Below are 17,357 nucleotides of genomic sequence, written 5' to 3'. Positions count from 1 at the left end.
TTTAGAACCTAGGAGGGATGAACATAACTTGTCATTCTTTCCTTAACTTGGTAAAAGCAAATATGTGACTGCAGATGGCATTCCCATAAAGAAATAATGACTTTGAGGCAGATATATCCTAAAAGAACTGAATATATTTCAAAGTAGACTATACCAGTCAACTGCTGGTAATGTTCTTCTACATATGTGGCAATTCAGTATTCTCAGTCTGAGAACTGGTTTTTCGTTTTTTGTAAAAATGGTTTTGATTGGAAAACCTTAAATAAATCATTTGGAATGTGGGATGCCTTTTCCCTGAATCCAGGTTCTTTGAGTCACTGTTTTCACTGGCACTTGCTTCCTAGTCATCTCAGCTGTCTTTGTGCCAGTGCTAGTGGAGAGTTTTCCTTTCAGGCACTAATAGGGAGAAAATAGAAGGACAACTTCATATCAAGTAGGAAAATGTATGGACTAAGAAAGAACACATATGCTGTCAAAGTGAGCACAAATAGCTCAGTCTGTAATCCCAGCACTTTGGGAGGCCGAGGCGAGTGGATTGCCTGGGTCGTGGGTTTGAGACCAGCCCTGGCAACTTGGCAAGACCTGTCTCTACTAAATTTAAAAATTTGCTGGGTGTGGTAGCACACATCTGTAGTTCCAGCTACTTGGAAGATTGAGGCAGAAGGATTGCTGGAGTCCAGCAAGTCGATGCTAGGGTGGCCTTGAGTGCGCCACTGCACTCCAGCCTGGGTGATAGAGTGAGACTCCAACTCAAAAAAAAAAAAAAAAAAAAGAGCACAAATAGATATTCTTTAACCATTTGCTAAAGAAGGCTTTAGTCCTGGATCCATAAACACCTAAAATTGTATGCAAAATTATGTCTATATGAACTTGGGGAGAAGATGCCCAGCCCCTCATTGAATTATCAAAAGGAACATGAACATCCAAAAATTTAAAAAGGATTAATAAATTAATCACAAAACAATTTTCAGTTACTTTGATGGCTCTGATTTTACATTTTTATCATTCTTCTCTTCGTTCTGTTACATATCAAAAAACAGTACAGTTATGTGTAAGGAATCTCTGCCCTTTAGGTGCCATTTTTAGTCTGTTTTTTCAATATAAAATTAGCATGCAATAGAAGAACTAAGTAAGATATCATAGATGAGAGTTCCTAGCAGAGCTTGAAATAAGATAAGTGGCTTGAAATAAGATAAGTCCTCACATATATAAGGCACCTTTCTTGTTTTGAATGCAAGCACACTGAAAGCAGGCACAATGTCTTCTTGAAGGTTTTGCTTTGCTATGCTTATCTTTCTTTCAATATATATGAGCAAATATACTTTGAAGGGTGTGTAATCTACAAACATTTACAAAAAGTAAATTTTTTGTAGGTTATAATTAATTGTACTTTCATTATATTTACCATTATTTAAGTATTCACCCAAAAAACCAAAAAACTAAATTAGTACTTGTACATACAATAAGAGTATCCAAAGAAAACAGTAATTATTTTTGTGAGAGTGAGCTCCTTGTGTGACAAGCTTCCTCTGCTAGGTAAGTGTTCTAGGAACCAACCGGCATCAATATACAACCCAGTGTTGCTGTGAGAGGTTGTGTTCAGCTTCAGTGATAACTTTTTTTGGAGATTCTTTTGTGTTTGCCCATTTCATGATGGGTGATTTACGAACACACCTGCCTACACCACACTGGGCATTTGGCAGTTTTTGTCAAAAATGGCATCATCCCTGTGCCCCACCCTCTGCATTCACCAGATCTCACCCTGAGCAATTATTTTTGTCTCCCCAATGAAAAAAAATCCTCAAAGGGAAATGTTTTGCCGACATGGAAAAGGTGAAACAAAAAATGTCAGAAGCACTAAAAGGCATCACAATTAACAAGTACAAAAACTAAGCAGTGGGAAAAGTGTCTTGATAGGTGTAGTGCATCAGATGGAGTATACTGAAGGTGACTGAAATTAAACATGTAAGAATAAATACACAATTTTAAAAAAATAAATTCTGAATTTTTTGGACTCTCCCTTGTACACTGAGATCCTAAGTTGGCTAACAGAGAAAAATAATTCTTTAAAGGTAGAGACGGCAGAGAAGGGTAATAGATTTATATCCCTGGAAAAGAACTCATTTCTTCACTAAAAAGAGAGACAGAGTGAGCTAGGCATTACACTATGAATGTATAAAAACTTATCAGTCTCAGATTCTGCTCTCAAGGGTTATTTTAGAAAAGCTGGCAAAGTGTGTTCACATGAAAGGATAAACCAAGATAGAAAGTTCTATAGGAACTTAGACAAGAGGGAAACACATCTTACTAAGAAAGGTAAGTGAGTATGGAAAAGGCTTCATGTAAATCAAGTCTCAGCATGCAGTAGGATGGGCCAAAGGAATAAATGAAGATATGTAGGTACAGCATCATGGGGTTCATGTTGGAAATAAAGACCACTTGGTTTAGGCTGGGCAAGGAGGTCTTTAGGGTATTAGTGAGAAAGTAAATTAGGAGGTATCACAGTGGTAGATGCATATTATTTATTAATAATATTTTAAACACAAATATTTAATTAAAAAAACATAAAAGAAAACATATAAGATAACCGCATCCTCGGCCATAAATCAAGCATAAACAAATTTCATGAACTCAAAATACTACCATTCATCTTCTCAGATCACAGTGGAATAAAAATATCACCACCAACGAAGTTCCCCCCAAATCCACAAAGACATGGATACTACACAGCATAATGCTGAACAACTCCTGGGTCAACATGGAAATCAAAACAGAAATTAAAAGATTCCTAGAAACAAAGAAAAATGAAGAAACATCTTACCAAAACCTCTGGGATGCCATGAAAACGGTACTAAGGGGAAATTCATTACTCTATAAGCACACATAAAGAAAATGGAAAGATCACAAGTCAATAGCCTAACAATCACCTAAGGAAGCTGGAAAAGCAAGACTACCAAAACCCTAAGTTCAACAGTAGAATTCAGATCACCAAAATAAAAGCTCAAATACAGGACATAGAAGAAAAAACTATATTAGGAAAAAAAATCAATGAAATAAATAGCTGGTTCTTTGAAATGATAAATAAGATTGATGTACCCCTAGTCATATTGACCAAGAAAAGGAGAGAAAAAACACATATAACAGTCAGAAATGCAAATGATCAAGTCACAACTGACCCTAAAGAAATACAAAAGATTATCCAAGATTACTATGTATACGTGTAGGGAAACAAACTCGAAAACCTAAATGAAATGGAGGAGTTTCTGACACTACACATGCCTGCAAGGTTGAAACAAGAAGAAATTGAAACCCTAAATAGACCAATAACAACCCAGTAAAATGACTTTATCATAAGAAATCTACCTACAAAAGAAAAAAAAGTCCTAGACCAGATGGCTTTCCAGTACAATCCTACAAAACAAATAAGGAGGAGCTGATACCAATCTATTGAAAGTATTCCAGGCAATTGGGAAAGATGGAACTCTCCCCAAATCATTTTATGAAGCTAGCATCACATTGATACCCAAACAGGATAAAGATCGAACAAAGAAAGAGAACTATTCTTGATGAACATAGATACAAAATTTCTCAACAAGATTCTAGCAAACAAAATCCAAAAACACATCTCAAAAATCATCAACCAAAACCAAGTAGGCTTCATCCCTGGGATGCAGGGCTGGTTCAACATCTGCAAGATCATAAATGTAATTAAATATATAAATGGATGTGAAAGCAAGAACCACATGATTACATCATTAGACATGGCAAAAACTTTCAATAAAATCCAGCATCCCTTCTTGATAAAAACCCTTGAACACCTAGGCATAGGTAGAACATACGTCAAAATAGTAAGAGCCATCTGTGATAAACCCACAACCAAAGTACTGCTAAACCGACAGAAATTGGAACCATTTTTCTCTGAAAATCAGAACAAGATATGGCTGCCCACTCTCACCCATCCTGTTCAACATAGTGTTGGAAGTCCTAGCTAGAACAAACAGACAAGAGAAGGAAATCAGGGATATCCAAATAGAAAAAAGAGGAAGTTTAGCCATTCCTGTTTGCAGATGACATGATCCTATACGTTGAAAACCCAAGAGAATCTGCCAAAAACCTCCTTGCACTGATAAAGGACTTTGGCAAAGTCTCAAGGCATAAAATACACATACCAAAGACAGTCACATTCCTATACACCACCAACAAATAAACAGAAACCACAATTGCATTAAAAGCATAATTGCATTCACAATAGCCACAAAAAAAATGAAATACCTTGGCATCTTCCTAAACAGAGAAGTGAAAGACCTTTGCAATGAAAACTACAAAACAATGCTCAAAGAAATCAAAGATGACACAAACAAATAAAAAAATATTCCATGCTCATGGATTGGAAGAATCAACATCGTTAAGATATCCATCCTACCCAAGGCAATCTACAGATTTAACTCAATAACCATTAAATTACCAGCATCATTCTTCTCAGACCTGGAAATGACAATACAGAAATTGCTATGGAAACATAAATAACCATGAATAGCCCAAATAATCTTCAGCAAAAGAAATAAAGCAAGAGGGATCATACTTCTAGACTTTAAACTTTATGATAAGGCTACAATAATGAAAACAGCCTGGTATTGGTACAAGAACAGGCATATACACCAATGGAACAAGATAAAGATTCCAGAAGCAAAATCTCAATTTCTCAACCAGCTCATCTTCAAAAAGACTCCACCATCAACCACTGGGGAGAGTAGAACCTATTCAGTAAATGGTGCTGGGAAAACTGACTGACCGTATGCAGGTTAAAACAAGACCCCTACCATACACAAAAATCAACTTTAAATGGATCAAAGACTTAAACATAAAACCTCAAACCGTAAGAACTTTAGAAAATGCAGGAGACACCCTTATGGAAATTGGAACTGGCAACCAATTCCTGATCAAAATCCCAAATGCCCATGCCATAAGAGATAAGATAGACAAGTGGGACCTCATCAAATTAAAAAGCATCTGAAAGGAAAAGAAACCATCAAGAGAATCCACAGAATGGGAAAAAATATTTTTCAACTGTATATCTGACAAATGCCTAACACCCAGGATCTACAAGGAATTCAAATGTGCCAAAAAGAAAAAACAACAACAACAACAAATAGCCCTATAAAAAAGTGGGCATAAGATATGAATAGACACCTCTCAAAAGAAGACATACAAACAGCCAACAGATACATGAAAAAATGCTCAGCCTCACTAATCATCAAAGAAATGCAAATTAAAGCCACAATGAGATACCACCTAACTCCAATCAGGATGCCCATCACCAATAACTCAAAAAACAACAGATGCTAGAGAGAATGTGGACAAAAAGAAACACTTCTACATTTTTGATGGGAGTGTAAACTAGTATAACCTCTGTGGAAAACAGTTTGGCAATTCCTAAAAGATCTTAAAATTGACCTTCCATATGACCCTGTAATCCCCCTTCTGGGAATATACCCTGAAGAACTCAAATCACTCTATGAAAAAGATACTTGCACACACATGTTTATTGCAGCATTCTTCACAGTAGCAAAAACATGGAACCAACTGTGCTGCCCATTGAAAGAGTACTGGATTTAAAAAAAAAGTAGTACATATACACAATGAAATATTGCACAGCCATAAAGAAGGACAAAATTATGAGTTTCACAGCAACTTGGGTGTACTTAGAATCCATAATACTGATGTTCTATTACGAAAACAAAGAACTAAGTACTACATGCTCTCACTCATAAGCGGACCTCAACCTTAAATCATACTATAAGAAAGGAACTGGCAGTAGTGAGAAACTGCCAGGGGAGGAAGGGGGAAGGGACACACCTCATCAATAAGTGTACCTGATCTCAAACCAGGTGAAGTGGGGAACAAAGTGATGGCCAAACTTTACCTACACAATGACCATTTGTATACCTTACCCTGAATTGCACCCCGTGCATCTAAATAAAAATAATTAAATTAAATTAAATTTAAAAAAGAGAACTCACAAATAAGGACATAAAGGAAAAAGGTAAAATGTTTGTAGAAATCTGGTAATAAAGAAGTTATTAGCAACTTTCAATATAACAGTTTTTTTTTAACCCCTTCTCAAGGGGGTCACTGGTTGAATAGAAATGATATTTCTTTTTTAGTCTTGTTATTTCTACATTTTTTTCTATTCCATTTTTCAAAGTATTAAGATAAGTCTATTTCAGTTGTAGCTAATAGCAGTAATCAGCAACAAAAAATGCTCTTTTTTTTTGTCATGAGAGGGATACTTTGACTCCTAAATTTGTACTCTCTAACTTACTGATAACATTGCCTGCCAGACAATGCTTTTTACGTGATTGGAAAACAATAACCTGACTTCAGCTCTAGCCTGTCAAACCTACCAAAGTGTCTGCAATTCATTTACCATCTAATCACGCATGTACTTCTGTTTTTAATTTCTCTTTCATTTCTGAACACCAGCCAATTGATTTTTCCTTTGCTTGGGAAACATATAAAGAAAAGGAAATAAAGCCATAAGCTAAATTTCAGACATAGAAATCATACATATATTTCTGCTTAGGGTTCTGAATACAGAAAACTTCACTCAAACTTGTTTAAACATAACAAGGTCCAAATTCAGAACTCACTTAAATGCAATTATCTTCCTTGGTTGCATTAAAGTGAAAATTACCTTTTCTACTTTGTTTTCTTTTTTCCCAATAAGGGACTTCAACTCCAGTTCATAACTCAATGGATTAATCTCACCAGTAAAATCATCGACAGGTATTATTCTGGCTTAGGTAGCACCAGTCCCTTGCTCTTGTCCCTATTTCTTACCAAAGAGTGTTATTTGGTTCCTTCAGAAACCAAATAATAAACAGTTTCAGTTTCTCATTATGATATTCTCATACACCGCTTTTCAACAGAAAGATGACTCAACATAGAAATTTTTATTGCAGTTCTACAATTGTTCTAATCTGTATTTTACATACCTTAGACTGATTTATTAAAAAGAACTATTATACTAATTTTCATCATTACTTATTCTTGTCTATTAATATTCATCATTACTTATTCTTCAGACTAATGATTTATATGGTTAAGTATTTTACTATTAGGAAAAGGTGGTAGAGTATTTTGTTATTGATCTTGTTCTTTGTTACTTCTTGATGCACTTGAGACAAAATTCTAAAATTTTGAAATGTAATATCTCAAACCAAAATTATGATCCACACATAGTAACAGCAACATCACACCAAAAACAAACAAACAAAAACCTGGTCTCTAAGTTCCCTGAGTGGGTCACTTTGTAGTGGGCTTTGCCCACCCTTCCACTCTGTCTACCTCATATGCTGAAGATGGAGACAAAGAAACAATTTCAAATCTTTCTAAAGTGTATTTTGAAAAAAAGGAAATTTGCAGTAATAAAGACAAAAACAATAAATAATAGAAGTGACATGAATTTCCAGAACTAGTATATTTTAAAATAATATTGAAAAAGGAAGGTAAGCAGAGGTAAAATTTTAAGCTACATACTCTGCCCCTCTTTTTCACTAATCTTCTATTTAATGGCCAAGATAAAATTGCATGGCTGTTGAGTCAAACTGTCTCTCTAATTTCAAGTTTAAAGATAACAGATCTCTTTTTAAATAGATTATTGGCACACAGACACCCCACAATCTGGTTTATTGCAACTGTTCTCTGTAGGTGAAGTGGCCCGTTTGCAATCCCCATCACAGCTATCTTAACCATTTCACAGCATATTTTTCAAAAGTATCTTTAGGTGACACCAGGAATAGGCTCTTGAGCTCTGTAGCAAGGGATCTGCGGGGAAAATCCTAGGATAAGTGGCAGGAACCTTTAAATGAGAAGAAAAGCTTGAAGATGCTCACGGAGCCTGGGCTTAGATTGGGCAGTTCCATTGGCTTTCTGATTGTCTCCGGGGATGGCCACTTTAGAAACCTGAGGTTATTGGGGAAATCTTTGGACAAACGGGCTGCCTGATTTTTGGAAAGGACTTTCCCCAAACCCTAACCATTAGTCATCTCAAAACCCAGCTGAACGGAAAAAAAGAAAAAAAAAAAAAAAGCTTTAAGAAGAACTGGATAGACGGGCATTCACATTTTTACTTCTACCTGTCTATGCACAGGGAACATTCCTCACACCCTAGTGTATTCTGTTTGTTTTCTCAAGCCTTCTAGTAACTGCAGAGACTAGCATGAACGGAGTTCACGGGAAACCATGTTGATACAGGGCTAAACACAGGATATTTCGTTGCATGTGTGTGGGGGAAGGACACAGGTAACAGCATACCGAATAGGAAACCCCGTGTGAGGCAATGCCCTTTCTGGGTCCTTGACAAAAATCGGTCATGGAACCCAGGTGGTGGATAAGAACTGACAAGAGTTGGCCTGTGAATGGGCACCGTATTTCGGAGAGAAATCAATGAAAAATGATTGACAGAGAAAATGGTAAATGAAGGTAGAAGCGATGTCAAGTGCTGCCCAACCCAAGCCGAACTCCAGGAGATAAGTTTCTCCTCCAGTCAGAAAGTAAAGGTTCAGTACCGGAGCAGGTATTTTGACATTGAGGTGAGAGTAGACCTGTTTTGATTAACTGGAAGGAGAGAGGGAGGAGGACCACAGAAAGAGAGGGAAGATTTCTGATTACTGCCAAGGACCTGCTGCTCCAAATCCAGAAAATAACCAAGTGAAGGCAGAAGCCGGAAAGGCAGAAGAGCAACTCAAATTATTTTACGGTGTGAATCCTCTTCACTGGGTACGTGAATGTGGCATTGAAATGGTCGGTCGTGTTCAAAAGAGCACAGAGGCTGAATGCCTTCTTTGTTTGCCCAGTGACACCGCTCCTCCAACCTTCCACGCTCGGCCGATGAGGATTTGTTGCCGAGGAGTTACTCCTTTTCCCACTGCAGAGTGCAGCCGGGCTACCCCCTTCTTCCCTCGGTTCTGCAAACCCCATTATTAGCCGAGCGGAAAGCCCCGCGCAGCGTGGCCAAGAGCAAGCACAGCCGGGCTGCTTACCTTCCCCGGACCGAGTCAGCGCATGTCGCGGGCGCCCGCCGCCCCGGGCCGCAGTCCCTTCGCGCCGGGCCGTGAGAGTGTGGTCAGCCCGCGCCGGCCTCCGCCCCACCTGCCAGCTGCGACGGCCGCTCCCGCCGCCGAGTCCGGCCGCATGAAGTCATCCCCCGCCCCGGGCCGGATCAGCACATTCCGCGCCAGCCGCGGGGGGAGAGGCAGCGCGCCCGGCCGCAGGGAAGGGCGCCTGGAGACCGCGCCCGCCCGCCGCTCCCGCGCCGGGTCGCAGGTCTGTTTGCCACGAACGCTTCGAGCGATGCCGCGCCGCCGGACGGGGGCCCGAGAGAGAAGAGCCGGAGAGACTTTCTCTGCATAGCGTCCTTCCCCCGAGCGCCCCCCTGTCACTCCGGCGGCATGGACGGCTCCGTTCGTCGGTGAGGGGTTCCCACCCTCTTCATCTTCCTTATCAGCTTTGTTCATTTCGCCGAATTTGCGGGCTGGGATTGTCTTTTCCGATAAACACGAAAACACTCTGAAAATAATTTCGACTGGGAATCTTCCCAAACCCCTGGTAGCACGCTCCACCTCTCCTACGAGTGCTTACACGCGTACACACAGATAGACACACGCCGCCAAGTCACAATTTTGAAAGCTAGGACCTTTCTCGCCCTCTCGCCTACGTAAGAGAACGGGAATCTCCCAGAGGAGTGAAGTGGGGCTAATGGGAGAAAGCGCTCAAGGAAACAGAGGGGTCGCCCCAGGATTTGTTGCTGTCTGTGGTGCACTAGGGTACGGATGTTCCCTCTAACACCCCTTCTTTCCCCTTCCTCTCCTCGAGTCTCCTCCCCTCCCTGCCACCGAACTGGGCAGTCAGCTGTAACATCTAGAATTAAGAAGCAGAAGCCACATTAACAGATGGCTGTATCTCTTTCCTTTCCTGAGGATTTACCAAAATTTGTCTTGGTGATGAAGTACGCATATATGCATATATATCCTTTCTTCCTTCCCTCTTTAAATTCGCACCAGCTATTAACAAAGTTTCTCTCTCTCTCTCTCTCTCTCTCTCTCTCTCTCTCTCTCTCTCTCACACACACACACACACACACACACAATCTCTCTCAATCTCTCCTCTCCCCCCCCTTTTTTTCTCTCCTCCTTCTCTTCCTCTCTTGCTTCTTTCCCAAATTACAGACTATATTACCAGTTTAAGGGTTGAGTGTATAAGAAAAAAAAAAAAAAAATGGACTTAGAATTTGTTGTCTTTGCAACTGAGCCAGATTTCTTCCCTAGTTGTTCAGAGACGTGACCCAGTAGGGAGTCTCCTGGATACAAAGGTCCTGTGGGATGGAGTTCCCTCTTTTAACTTGCCTTGCTCTTGTAGCTGTCCATCACTATGTCCAGGCCAGCTTTACACTGTGGCATTGTCCAGTAAACTAAACAGTGCAATTGCGCAAGGCCAGGAAAACACCTTTGCTACATAAAGCATTTTCATTTCCCTTTATCACTTTCTAAATTGGTCATTTGTGTAGCCAACAGTATTCTGACAAAATTTAGTTAGAATTCTTGGTCCCAGAATATATATTCTTTGCTAGAACAATTTATCTTTTTGAATCTCACTTTCATAAAATTACTTCATTAATTTTACCATAGAGCAGGGGATTCTTAATCTATATCAAAGGAGTATATGACTACAATTGCAGAGGGCATAATTTGGATGGAATAATTGCATTTTTAGTTTTACCAACTTACCGCTGTTTTAACACGTCCTTTAAATATAAACATATGGAACAAAACACAAGAACATTAGGAGTATCTGTGACTTTGTTTCCAACAGAAACCACAAAAATTTTCTATAGCAATTTTTGTAGATATTTCCAAAATATTACTACGCTGATGTTAAATCATCACTACATTTTTGTTTTATTTAATAGACTATATTTTTCAAATGGTTTGGATTTACCAAAATCTAAGGAAATAATACAGAGAATTCCAATATATCCTATTCCTAATTCCCCCTAATAATATCTTACATTAATATGGTACCTTGGTTGCAATTAATGAACCAATATTAATACATTATCATTAACTAAAATCTATACTTTCAGCTCCTCTGATTTTTACTTTAATGTCCTTAAATCTGTCCCAGGTTCCCATCCAGGACACCACATTGCATTTAATTGTCATGTCCCCTTAGGTTTCTTTTGGTTGTGATAGTTTCTCAGACTTTTCTTGTTTTTGATGACCTTGACAATTTTGAAGAGTACAGATCAAGAGTTTTGTAGGATGCTTCACTAATTGCAATTTGATGCTTTTCTTATAAGACTGGGGTTGTGAGTATATTGGCAGGATGATCACAGAAGTAAAGTACCATTTTTATCAATCATATCAAGATAATATACTGTCAATTTGATTTATCACTGTTTATGTTGACCTTTATCACCTGGCTCAACAATAACTGTAAGGTTATTGCCAATCCCTTATGTACTGTACTTGTGGGAAGCCACTACATAAGCCCAAACTTAAAATGTAGGGAGTTATACTCTACCCCCTTGAGGACAGAGTTTGTATATAAAGAATTTTGAATTCTTCTGCACAGGAGTTGTGTCTAATTCTCCTCAAATTTTTTATCATTATTTGTTTGTATCAATGTAGACTCATGAATATTTTATACTTTGGGTGATAATCCATTACTATTGTTTTTTTGTCGTTCAGTTTGTTCCAATTTTGGCTACTGGGAGCGCTTTCAGTTCATGTCTGTGCTCCTTTGACATACCCCCTTTGATGTGTGAGTGTCTGTGTAGTGGAAGGGGAAGAGTAACATTTCCTTACTTTCTGTTATTACAAGACACTCCAAGCTCATAGTGTATATTTTCTGCCTGTGTTGTAGAATCAGTCATTTCTTCAAGAAGCCCTGGTTGTTTCTTTTATTGAAGAATAGCAATAGACACCAAAATCTGGGCTCAAAAGACATGGTCATTGCTGATGTGGTGTTGTTTTGTTTAGGCCTTCTTAACTAAGAGAGAAAAGAAATATGTGTATATTCACTCATGTATAGATACATATCTATAAATATTTCTATATATAATCATTGGTATATATTAAGCTAAATATGAGTCTATACTGTCTCCAACTTTAATCTGTGAACACATGGATCATTCCAGCTTCTTCTCTTTCTTGTCTGTAAATTCCCACTCCACTATTGAGAAACACGGCTCTCATCATCCACCATTTATATACTTAATTGCTCGATTCCAATGTAGCTGCATATCAATATCAAAATTTTTACCCCATTCTTCCAACATTCCCATTTTTAAGTATGGTAGTTAATAGAACCCTCCTATATTTATAAACCATGAATTTATTTTTAAATATTTGGGTATTGTAAATATTATACCTGTACTTTAATTATTTTTAAACTGGTAATTAGTTTTTTTGCATATATAGATACCATAAATATATAAATACTATATGCTTTTAAATACTATGTATATATACACTATATATAGTATACCATATATGAATTTATATATTTATATATACATATATAAATATATATAAAACATAAATACTATATTATTTTAAATACTATATCTAGATATCTAGATATAGTATTTAAAAGCATTATTTTGAGAAGAATTACATAGGCTGCTCCAGATTCTCATAGAGGCCCGTGGCAAAAAGGTTAGATTTCCAACTACAGAAGATTATTGTGAGGATGTAATGAGATGATGTAAGATTGCTGATGCAGAACTTTGGGGAAGCTGACACTCAATAAGTGCTATCCTTTCCCATTTATGAAGGCTTCTATCTCCTTTGCAAGTTCTAAATAACTTGGAAGAGAGAACGTGGCTCAGCCTTAATAATTTAAAATTTAGTTGAAAGATTTACTAGGTATCAGGTGTTGGAGATAAAGATCCCTATGAAGTAAAAGGGTGGGAGGATGAGAAGATGAAGAGAACCCGGAAGTTGAGATAACTGAAGGTTAGTAGTTGAACAAACTTGGGCTTGGATCTCACAGCCTGACTTTGTCTTCCTTCTGAAATGAAAACAATGGCTGTTACACAGGCTTGTCCTAAGAGTGGAAGATCTTTTGATCCTTTGCTTCGCTTTGTCTGAGGTGGTGGGGATGTATGTCAGCGTGGTGACTTGTGACAGTGCCAGAACATGTTTTCTTGACCTCTCTGGTACAGTTTTCATCTGTGAATCCCAACTCACTGATGCCGTATAGACAGTTTTCCATGAGAATATAGACCTTTTCATCTATCAAAGCAGTCTTGCCCAGTTTTTATTTGTGGAAGGGAATCAGTGTGTTTGTGCTAGGGAAAAGACAAAAATTAAATTAAAAGGCAGAATTTAACAGGTCTAGATACTTTAGCCTGATAAAAGGCATAGGGAACCTGGAGAGAAAAGAAAAAAAAAAAGGGAAATATCTCATGTCAACATACAGAGTTTGAATCTGTCTTTTTGGAGCTTGATATATACCAATAATCTACAGAGTAGTGCAAGTGGGGCAAAAGATCCTTTTTTTTCTCTCTATGACTTTTTATTGCACAATCTTTTAAAAAAACTAAACTGGGATCTTGACTTTGAGGTCTTCAGTACTTCTTTTCTGATATTTTCAAATTAGAAATCAAATAGCCTAAGGATATCATGAGACTCAGCAAAGGAAAATGTGAAACCAGAGCCAGAGGCCCTTGTGTGCCTGGAGCTGTCAGCATTTAGAACCACTCCTTGGGGTTAAGGGAGTCCTTCCAGAAGGGACACATTTAAATGCAAATACACTATCTGGAGGAGTAACCAAGTATCTCATTAGCAACCATTAACAATTTAGCAGAGATTAGCTTCTCAGATTTATTATTAAGAGGAGTTGTCAGGGTGATTAGGCCCTAGCATCTGTCACCCGATTGACTGCCGGGTCTCCTGCTCTCATCACTCCATAGGGGTCTGCCTTGAGCAGGGGACTTGGTCTACTGGGAAAGAATTGGGCACTTAGTGCATAATAATCAATATTGTTTTACATAATTTTGACTTAATGAGATAGAGCAGGAGGAGGGTTTTGATAGTAAAAGTATCTTCTTTTGTGTGTGTGGTGGCTGCCAGACTTGGGTTGATTAATCATGCTCTACAGAAGTCTTACAATTTTATGACAAAGTATCTACTCTTAATGAGGTCAGAAAATACACAATGTAAAATATGTACAAAAGTAATTCAGAAATAGCAAGGCTAGAAGTAGAAACAGATACATTTAAGTAGTTTTCTGTAGACTAAGAATTTTTTATATTAATTTGAAAGTACTGAGACAGAGTACAAGAATCTATCATTTATATGAAGATTGTATTAGATATTGAAGAGTTTCAGCAAATATAAAAGAAAAAGGGCAAAAAGAAAAGAGGAAGTAACTATAAACAGAACAGAAACTGTTTCTTTAGACATTGCTAAGAATCCACTTTGTACTAGTAGGAAGTTGACATTTAATTCCAGAGCTAGTATGATGTCATTGGAACTCTATATTTAATTGTGAAATGTATATTTGCTTAGGTGAAATACTCAGTAAATAGCATATGAGCATTCAATAGTACGGTGTAAGTAATTCTTAAACAAATCTTTTTAAAAAATATCATCATTATGAAGTCATGAAATAAAACAATCTGCTTAGGCAATGCTCTACATTTGTTTCACTTCATGTCTTTTTAGGAATATTATGAAATCAATAAAACCTCCCTCCCAAGAAAAGTACATTTTAATAAAAGCCTTCCTATTGAAATGAATAGACTATCAAATGATATTCATAAATAATTACGTCCCTATTATTCGTCCTAAATGAAAAAGGAATATTCAGGTTGTTATTATATTTAATTTAGGTTAAAGAAAGGTTGATTTCAGTTTGATAAAAAAGTAAGTTTCAGTGAACTATGTTCATCAGACAAGTTGAGATTTATTTGTTTATTGAGTTGGAGTCTCACTCTGTCGCCCAGACTGGAGTGCAGTGGCACGCTCATAGGACCCTAGTGTCGACCTGCTGGGCTCCAGCTATCCTTCTGCCTCAGCTTTAAGTAGCCTGAACTACAGGCGTGTGCTACCATACCTGGCTAATATTTTTTTATGTATTGTAGAGACAAGGTCTCATCAAGTTGCTTGGGCTGGTCTCGAACCCATGGGCTCAGGTAATCCACTAGCCCTGGCCTCCCAAAGTGCTGGAACTACAGGCTGAGCCACCAAGCCTGGCCTGAGACTCATTTTTTTTAGCAGATTATTTATGGAGTATTGTGTACTAGCACTGCCATATTAGTCACTAAGAGACACAAATGAACAATTAAATTTCTTCTTGGTGAATCTTATATTCAAATAGAAGAGATGACCAGTGAATTTGGTATGTTAGTTGGTAGAAAGGGTCATGAAGGATCACAGTAAGGGCATGGGGCTGTTATAAAAGGTGAACAGTGGACATTTGGGCAGAGATTCAAAGGCAGTGTGAGAGCAAGGCTTAGGAACACATTGAAGAAGAGGTTCAGCATATGTAAATAGGTGAGCATATATTTTATGTATCCCAGAAACTAGAGTGTTCATTAGTATATATTGAAAGGATCAAATAGGGAAATTGTTACAGATGAGGTTAGAGAGACAGGTGAATGAAAGTTCATTTGGGGTCTTTTAAACAGGGAGTTTGCAGGGGGTGGGGGAGTAGGACTTTGTTTCTGTACTTGTTAAATGTGTGATCCTGACCAGATCTTGGAGATGTGAAGTAGACAATTGGATACATGAGCCTGAAATTCAAGGGAGAGCAACCACAACTGTAGATTAATAAGAATCTTCGTGGTATTAAAGTCTTTAGAACAGCTGAAATCTCTCTGGAAGTTAAGCATAAGCAGAGTAGATGTTGAAGGAGCCATGAGACTCTCCAGAGGATCCAGGGTATGAAGGTACGAAGAAGTGAATAGGGAGGCTGAGAGTTGTTCCAGAAGCCAAGTGGAAATGTTGTTAGAAGGAAGAGGGAGAATTGATTGTTCCTACGCTGTTAGTAGATTAAGATGAGAACTGATCATTTAGTATAGAATTTGGCGACATGGAAATAACTAATTACCTAGGTAAGAACAGTTTCTGTGTAGTGGAGAAGAAAAAAAAAATAGTAAATGGAAGAAAGAAAAGTTAAAAAACTAAAGGTTGTTATCTTTTTTTTTTTTTTTTTTGAGTTGGAGTCTCACTCAGTCCCCCAGACTGGAGTGCCGTGGCCGCTCCCGGTCACCACAACCTCGACCTGCTGTGCTCCGGCGATCCTTCCACCTCAGCCTTCCAAGTAGCCGGAATTACTGGCATGTACTACCACGCCTGGCTGATTTTTTGATTTATTGTAGAGATGAGGTCTCGCTGCCCAGGCGGGTCTGGAACCCGCGGGCTCAGGCAATCCACTCACCTCAGCCTCCCAAAGCTCAGGATTACAGACTGAGCCACTGAGCCCGGCTGGTTGTTATCTTTTTAAATGTATTTTGCTATAAAAAGAAGAGAACAATGGGGCAATAATTAAAACTAGATATGGGAATAGAAAATAATATTTTTCTTTAAGGTAGGCATTTTTGTATGCCAATAGAAACATTTAGTAGAAAACAAATAATTGATGACGCAGGAAAGAAGAAATTTTGTAGAAGAGAAGCCCATGACTAGGGACAAGAGAAGGAATTCACTGCAGAGTAAAGAATTTGACTTTAGATCAGAGGGCAAGCATTTTTACTTCCAAAGCAGGGAAGGCAGATAATGTGGTTTCAGATGGACCTGTGTAGGTTGGTAAACCTGATGGTCAGAGCTCTTGGAAGTTTTGTTCTGGTCCTATCTGTAATCCCAGTGAAATTAGGGGCAGCTGAGGATTTCTCTAGAGAGAAAAAGGTATTGGAGATGTGCAGAAAGGGAAGTTTTGAAATAGTTTCCTAGGAGGGAGGGAATTGATTAGCACTCAGTTTTCTAGTAAGTACTAACAAATTCACCTAGAATTAATGATTAGAAATTTATTTTATTTTTTTAAGAAATTTTATTTTTTTTATTTGATATTTTTTGAGTCAGAGTCTCTTTGTGCCCAGGCTGGAGTGCAGTGGCATGCTCACAACCACCATAGCCTCGACCTGGGCTCAGGTGATCCTTCTGCCTCAGCCTTCCAAGTAGCTGGAACTACAGGCACGCACCACCATACTCACCTAATTTTTTTGCTTTATTGTAGAGATGAGGTCTCACCAGGTTGCTCAGGCTGGTCTTGAACCCCTTGGCTCAGGTAATCCTTTCACCTCCACCTCCTGAAGTGCTGGGATTACAGGCATGAGCCACTGAGTCCGG

The 17,357-nt window shown here is 38.3% G+C and overlaps 1 protein-coding gene across 1 annotated transcript in view; it reads right to left on the bottom strand.

The window, feature by feature from the left end:
* PKIA (cAMP-dependent protein kinase inhibitor alpha) overlaps positions 1 to 9,310 on the bottom strand; it is a 99,817-nt gene extending 90,507 nt beyond the window's left edge. Inside the window, exon 1 of the mRNA XM_021719154.1 lies at positions 9,045 to 9,310. The gene's annotated coding sequence lies outside the window, so the exon portion shown is untranslated. The remainder of the gene's footprint in view (positions 1 to 9,044) is intronic.
* Between the last annotated feature and the right edge of the window lie 8,047 nt (positions 9,311 to 17,357).

Source organism: Carlito syrichta, unplaced genomic scaffold (genome assembly GCF_000164805.1).
Source record: "Carlito syrichta isolate Samal-C Ts95f unplaced genomic scaffold, Tarsius_syrichta-2.0.1 Scaffold314280, whole genome shotgun sequence".
In the NCBI taxonomy this organism is placed as follows: Eukaryota; Metazoa; Chordata; class Mammalia; order Primates; family Tarsiidae; genus Carlito; species Carlito syrichta.
The sequence above is the reverse complement of the archived record's forward strand: the minus strand, read 5'-3'. Positions and strand labels throughout refer to the sequence as shown.